Genomic DNA, 7868 nt, shown 5'->3' with positions numbered 1-7868 from the left:
AACTTCTGGCCCTTCCTAGGAGTAAGCATCAAGAAGATATCAGACCTTGTAGGTCAAGGATTACTATGACTGTAGGGAATAAACTTGGTAAAAGTGAAGTCCCAGGAGCTTCTGTTATTAGAGGAGTGGGCTCAGAAAAGATTGTGCTGAAGACATGAGATGGGTTGAAGGTATCTTCTTTCACCTATGACTTATTAAAGAAAAAGATAACCTATTTTAAGTGAGAGATGCTTAACTTCCCCAAACCTGCAAAGCTTTCTAATTTCAGGTCAGCAGCTTCCTCCATCAGCATATTTAGGGTTTTACATGCTTGAGGTTTGCTTCCCTCATCCTCTCCCCTTAGAGAAGTTGTTGGCTGAGTAGGGAAAGGAGCATTTGGCATTCTGGACTATTGAGAGAGGCAGTCACTTTCTAATCCCCTTTCTGGGCCTGGCCATTAAAAAAAAAGGGAGTAAGAGGAAGCACATAGGGATCCCTTTTGGAAATGCCATCTTCTCTTGGAGAGGTATTTCTGCAAAATGAGATATGGCAGACCAGAGGAAAAGTTATTGGTGATTTTCCCTTGGAGAAAGTATCCTCCCCAGTGAGCTCTGTCAGGAGATTACACCATCAGATTTCCTTCATTTTTCATTTTTGGGGAAGGCAGCAGACCAACCAGGGAAAAAGGTCCTTTTGGCCAAGAAGGATGCCCAGGGACCAAGAGTGTGTGAATGCTTCAGTTTGCCAAGTAAAGGCCTCCACAACCCAACTTCAGCCTATCTTTGGAGATTTATTTCATATTTCTGCTTTTCATGCTCTCTCTATTCCAGCTAAACCAGGCTACTTATTATTCCTCAGATATAGCACTCCATCCTCCACCTCTTTGCCTTTGTATTTCCCATGCCTGTAAGGTGCTCTCCATCACCTCTGCCTCTTGGGATCTTTGTTATTCTTGTTCAGTCATTTCAGTCCTGTCCAACTCTTTGTGACGTCATTTGGGGTTTTCTTGGCAAAGATACTGGTGTGGTTTGCCATTTCCTTCTCCAGCTCATTTTATAGATGAGAAAACTGAGGCCAACAGGGCTAAGTGACTTGCCCAGGGTCACAAAGCTAGTAAGTGTCTGAGGCCAGATGAAGAGGAATCTTCCTGACTCCAAGCCTGGCGCACTATCCACTGTACTACCTAGTCACCTTAGAATCTTTATCTTTGTTCAAAACTCAGCTCATGTACTATCTCCTGTCATTGTTCTCCCTCAAATTATCGGGTCTGTATTTGCCTATTTACGTGTTGTTTTCCCCTCAATAGAACATAAGCTCCTCTTGTGAGTGGATACATTTTGTTTTTGTATTTGTAACCTAGAGCAGTTTTTTGTACACAGTAGGCATAGCTAGGTGGCTCAGCAGATAGAGTGCTGGGCCTGGAGTCCAGAAGACCTGAGTTCAAATCCAACCTCAGACACTAGCTATTCAACCCTGGAGGAGTTGCTTAACCTTGGTTTCCTCATTTGTAAAACAGGGATGCTAACAGCACTTACCTCCCAGGACTATTGTGAGTAATTAAATGAAATAAAATTTATAAAGCTCTTAGCACATAGTGCCCGGCACATAGTAGGTGCTAACAGGTGCTTGTTCCCTTCTCTTCTCCCTTCTTCCTCTTATCAGATTGGATTGGGGATATCTAATGTGCATGCTATACATGGTGATATATAGAGAGAGCTGCCTTCAGAATATGCAAACTGGGTCCCACATCTGACCTCTCACACATATTGGCTGTGTGACCTTTCAGTGCTCAGAGGTACAACCCTCCAAAATGGTAAAATGATGAACAAGTGCTGCTCTGCATTGGTAAGGGGAATTTTCTTATTAGGCGGGGGCTCCCTACGCAGAAGAAATCATCAGTCCAGATCAAAAAAGAAAAGGAGAGTGGGGAGTAAGATAATTGATGTCAAAGCATAGCAAGTGTATATATGTGTTGGGGGGAGAAAACATGGTTTCTATAGGGGTAAATAATGTCTGACTATATTAGGTTCTTTTAGGAAGGAGACTAAGAAAGGGAAAGATTGGCTGCCTACCTAAGCCTTGTAGAGCATCTTCACCTTGGTGGGGTTATCTTGGGTCTCAAGACTCTAGTTCTCAGGTTTACAGTATTCAGACTCTGGGTTATTATTTCATATTAATCAAATTCACAAGAGACTAATAAATCTGGAGGTCAGTTTGTTAATGTGCACTCAGAGCTATGACTGGCCAATTGTACAAAGCAGAACTCATCCTCTTTCCCACAAAACCCATTCCTCTTTCTAACTTCCCTATTTTTGTGGAGGCCATCACCATGTTTTTCATCATGCAACTTTGGGGTCATGCTCAATTTCTTCCCCACCCTTAAACCTCATATTCAACGAGTTGCCAAATCTTGTTGATTTTAGAGGAAAAAGAAGAAAGGATGGAAAGAAAAAAAAAGCATTTCTTAAGTACCTACTCTGTACCAGGTACTATGCTAAGTGTTTTACAGATATTATCTCACTTTATCTTCACAACAATGCTGGGAGGTAGGTGCTGTTATAATCCCCATTTTACAGATGAGGAAACTAAGGTAGACAGAAGTTAGATGACTTGCCCAGGGTTCCATAGCTAATAAGTGTCTGAGGCCAGATTTGAACTCCAGTCTTCCTGACTCTGGGTCCAGCACTCAATCCAGCACCGCCACTAGTTACACTACAACATTTTTTTGCATCTACCTTCTCCCTCCTTTCTCCTCACACAACCAGCAGTCTAGCTCATCATCACATCTTGCTGGATTATTACAGTAGCTTCTTTGTTGGTCGGTCTGCCTTGAGTTTGTCTAATTTATCCTCCAAGCCAGTTGCTGAAGTGATATTTCTAAATCACATTTCTGATCAGGATACTTCCCTACTTAACATCCAGTGGCTCCCTATTACTTCTTGGAAAGGTATTGACCTTCAAATACCTCCTCTGTTTAAAGCCTGACTCCAATTTACCTTTCCAGGCTTATTAAACTCCAGATACACTTTGGTCTAGTCAAACTGATTTTCTTATCGTTCTTCACATAACATTGTGTTCCTGTCTCTGTTCCTTAAACTTGGGGTGCACTTTGTCTTCACATTAGCCTCCTAGAATCCCAAGTTTCCGTCAAAGCTGAGCCCAAGAGCTAACTCGTACCTAAGGTCTTCCTTGTTACCCTCCAGCTGCTTTTGCCACCCCTGCCAAACTCCCTTTAATTTGTGTATACTTATGTTTGTATATGTTTTCTCCCCAGAGACAATGTAATCTGCTCAAAGGAAGAGGCTGTTTTATTTTTGTCTTTGTATCCCTATTTGCTGTCAACACTTGGCATATAGTAGGCACTTAATAGTAATACTTGTTTGATTGAGGGGAGGCCAAAGGAGGAAGAGCGAAAAGGAGAGTTCAAAAGTTGGGGAAATCTTCACTCCTCTCCAGGCTGTACTCTTGACTCTCCAATGGACTTTCTCTACCATGCCATGGAAACCTCTTCACTCTGGAAGCTCACTCCACTCCTGGAAATACCCTCTTCCTCTTATTGGCTGATTTGTTCCAGAACTTCCATTTCAAGGAGAAGGTCCAGGCCACCCATGCCTTCATTTCTCTTCAGGCTACACTCCCGACTTTCCACAGGACTTTCTTCACTGCCTCCCTTTTCATCTCTCCTCCTCTTTCCTTTTATCTACTATCTTCCGCCATTAGAATGTAAGATTCTTGAGAGCAGGGACTTTATGCTTTTTCTTTGTATGCCCGGTGCTTAGCACAGTGCCTGGCAGGTGGTAAGCATTTAATAAATGTCGATTTGTTGACTTTAAAGTTCAGGTGGGATAAGGTCCATCAGAATCCAGGACCACCAGTCTGAGTCTGCATCCTTTTTCAGTGGTAGAACTCAACGAGAAGATGCCAAGGGGAGTAGCTAGGTGGCACAGTGAATAGAGCACCAGCCCCGGAATCAGGAGGACCTGAGTTCAAATCTGACCTCAGACACTTGACACACTTACTAACTGTGTGACCTTGGGCAAGTCACTTAACCCCAATTGCCCTGCCTTCCCCCCTCCAAAAAAAAAAAAAGAAGAAGATGCCAAGGGTGGAAGTAATTGGCCAGATTGGGTAAATGTGGTAGATATAGTTTATAGATTTCATTGGCTCCTATTATCATCTCTATGAAGATAATTGCCAGATCTACATACATCCAGCCCTAGGATCCTCCTGAGCCACAGCTGTACATATCCAAGTGCCTTTTGGACATTTTAAATGAGATGTCCTGTGGAATCCTCAAATTGAACATGTCCAAAATAGAATTCATTATCTCCTCCCCTTCTTCTACCATCTTTTCTTCTAAACTTCTGTTAATGTTGAGAGAGGCACAGTTCTCTCAAACTCAGAACTTCAGTGTCATTCTCAACTCACTCTCACTCACCTCACATATCCAAATCTGTTGCCAAATCATATCTACTTTACAAGATTTCTCTTATATCTTCCTTTCTCTCCACTCTCACAGTGAGTTCAAGCCCTTTTCACTTGCCTGGATTATTTCAATAGCTTTCTAATTGGTTTCCCTGCATCTCTAGTTTCTTCCCAACTTCAATCCATCCTGCTTTTAGATGCTAAGATGATCTTTCTTGTTCTCCCCTTAAATTTGATTTTATTTTCAGTTCTAAATTCTCTCCTGCCTTCCTTTCCCTCCCCAACCCACAAAGAAGACAAGAAAAAACAAAATTCCATTACAAATATATAGTCAAGCCACATTAGACATGTCCAAAAAAAAGAAGGGGGGGGGGGAAGGAAATATGCACTGAGTTGATCAGCTTTCCATCTGGAGGCAGATAGTGTTTCATTATGATCCCTAAGGCATTTTTTTTCTAAAGCATAGTTCTGACCATGTCACTCCTACTCAATGAGCTAGAGGGGCTCCTTAGTACCTCTAGCCCCTGATCCTCACATTCCTGCTAACTATTGTCATATCTCTTCTGCCCTTTGTAGTTAAACTCCTCTAAAGTTTACAATACTTGCCTGTACTTTCTCTCCTCCTACTCTCTTCTTAACATCTTACAACCTGGCTTCTGATCTTATCATTCCACTGAAAACTCCTTTCTCCAAAGTTAATAATGATCTTTTAGTATCTAAATCCTATGGCCTTTCCCCCCCTGATACCTCTCCTGAGCTCATTCTCCTTGCTCTCTACAGTCTTTGACAATGGTGATCATTGTTTCTATCTTGATACTCCTTTTTCCCCTAGGTTTTCCAAACACCATCCTCTCCTGGTTCTCACCCTACCTATCTGGTTGTCCCTTCTCTGCCTCCTTTGCTGAATCTTCTTCTACACTATGCCTTCTAATGGTAGGTGTCCTTCAGAGTTTGGTCTTCTTTTTTTCTCTCTTCTCATTCACTTGGTGAGCTTATCAGCTCCCAAGGATTTACCATCTCCGTGCTAATGATTCTCAACTCTACCTATCCTGCCCCAAACTCTCTGCTGACCTCCAATCTTGCATCTCTAACTGCCTTTTAGACATCCTGAAGCTGATGGCCAGTAGATGATCGTAAACTCATTATGTCCAAATTGGGACTCATCTTTATCTCTAAACCCTCCCCACTCTTACAAAGGGCAACCATGGTTAAGACTAGGTAAACAATGAGGCAAAGAATGGCCTCTTTTACCTAGTTAAAAAAATTGATCAGGGAGGGGAAGACCCTCAGGGTTTCCAGCCAAAACAAAAACCCGATCTCTACGTTCACTCTGAGCCAATCAGGGCCCAAACCATGATTAGGTGGGGCTTAGGCTGGGATCTGTTATTATAATTAATGAGAGCCGGAGTGATTTGGGTTTAAGACATCGTCCTTAAGAAAGAAATCTAGCCAGTAAGCCCCAAAATATCTTTGGGTCTTCCCCTCCCAGATTGATTTTTTTTTTTGACTAGGTGAAAGAGGCCATTCTCTGCCTCATTTCTTACCTAGCCTTAATCACTGAATGGGTGTTGCCTCAGTCAAACTGAGACCTGGGAAAGACCTTAGCTTAAAAAGGCCGAGGTCTCCTGCTGCGTTTGTCGCGATCTCCAGCTGTCCTGATCCATATCTTGCCACTGGGCCCAGATGGCTCTGGAGAAGAAGGTGAGGCTGGTGACTTTACACAGCGCCCCCTCACTGAAATCCAATTCACTTACCAATCATGGCATCATCTTTCTGACCTCATGGTCCAGTTTGAGAATGAAGGACAAACAACAACTAGAGGGCAACACCATCCTCCCAGTCCTTCAGTCTGGCAACCTAGACATCATTCTGGACTCCTCAGTATCTCCCAGCCCCCCACCCCCATCCCACATTTAAGCTCTTGTCGAGGCCTATCAATTTCACCTCTGCAACATCTCTAAAATACTTTGCCTACTCTCCTCTGACACTGTTACCACCCTATGCAGGTCTTCATCATCTCATACCTGGACTATTTCAATAGTCTCCTGGTGGGTCTGCCTGCCTCAGGTATCTCCCCACTCCAATAATTTCTCCATCCATCCACTAAAGCGATCTGACCACATTACTCCTCCACTCAGTAAACTCCAGTGGCTCCCTATTACCTCCAGAATCAAATGCAAAATGCTCTGTTTGGCATTTGAAGCCCTTCATAACCTATCCCTTCCTAACTTTCTAGTCTTTATACCTTGATTTTTTTCCATGTACTCTACAATCCAGTTACAATGGCTTATTGACAGTTCCTTCACCACATCTCTCACCTTTTTGCTTTTGTGCTGGCTGGTACCAATACCCTCACCTCTCCCTTCTACCTTCTCTGTCTTGCTCCAAGATTCAGGTCAAATCCTGCCTTTCTATTTACTCTGCATATATCTTCCATGTGTACTTACTTATTTACAATTTGTCTCTCTCATCAGACTGTGAGCTCCTTGAGGGCAGGAGCTGTTTTTGCCTTTCTTTGTATCCCCAGTGCTTAGCATAGTGCCTGCTATGTAGCAAATAATTAATAAATGCTCGTTGACCAGCTGATTAGCCAGTCTAAAAGAATACTTCAACACCAACTTGAGAAGAGATCCTTAGTGGAATGCCCTAGGACTCCGTCCTTGAATCTGTGCTGTTTAATGCTTTTCACTGAGTTGAATAAAGGCATAAATGCTTATATTTGTAGATGACCCAAAGTTGAAAGGAGTGGCTAACTTATTGGGTGACAAAGTTGGGATTCAAAAAGACCTGACAAATTAGATCACTGAGTTGAATCTGTATAACAGGAGTGATCCCTGGAGTTGAATGTGGTCCTTGACCTCTTGCTGAGGGATATGTACTGTGTTTTGCTGAAGTGTTACAAGGAGCAGTTAGGTGGTGCAGTGAATGGTGTACTGGGTCTAGAGTCAGGAAGTCCTGAGTTCAAATCCAGCCTCAGACACTTACTAGCTGTGTCACCCTGAGCAAATCACGTAATCTCTGTTTGTCTCAATTTCCTCTTCTATAAAATGGGGATAATAATACCTCCTATCTCCCAGGGTTGTTGTGGGGATCAAATGATATAACCCGATGCCTGGCACATAGTAAATGTTGTAGAAATGTTAGCTATTATTATTAAGCCTTTGGCTGTCTTCTTCTCTCTTTGGGTTTCTTCCTTGAGCACAGGTCTGTAAACAGCAATCCCGAGAAATTCGTGTTTTCAGTTTTGGAGATAACCTCATGAGTTTGAGAGTCCCTGGGATCCCGAGTCCTCCAAGGGTGTGCAGTGAAAGCTGACCTTATAACAACACCCTTCCCACCCTCAGCAGGATGCTGCACCTAAAAAGACTAAAAAAGTCCAAGTCATGACCTTGCTGGCCAAGAGATCTGGACCTTCTAAGATGATCAGACAGTATAAGGCAGAGGTGAATGTGAAATTTCAGTTT

Source organism: Trichosurus vulpecula, chromosome 4, assembly GCF_011100635.1.
Source record: "Trichosurus vulpecula isolate mTriVul1 chromosome 4, mTriVul1.pri, whole genome shotgun sequence".
Taxonomy (NCBI): domain Eukaryota; kingdom Metazoa; phylum Chordata; class Mammalia; order Diprotodontia; family Phalangeridae; genus Trichosurus; species Trichosurus vulpecula.
This window is presented reverse-complemented; position numbering follows the sequence as displayed.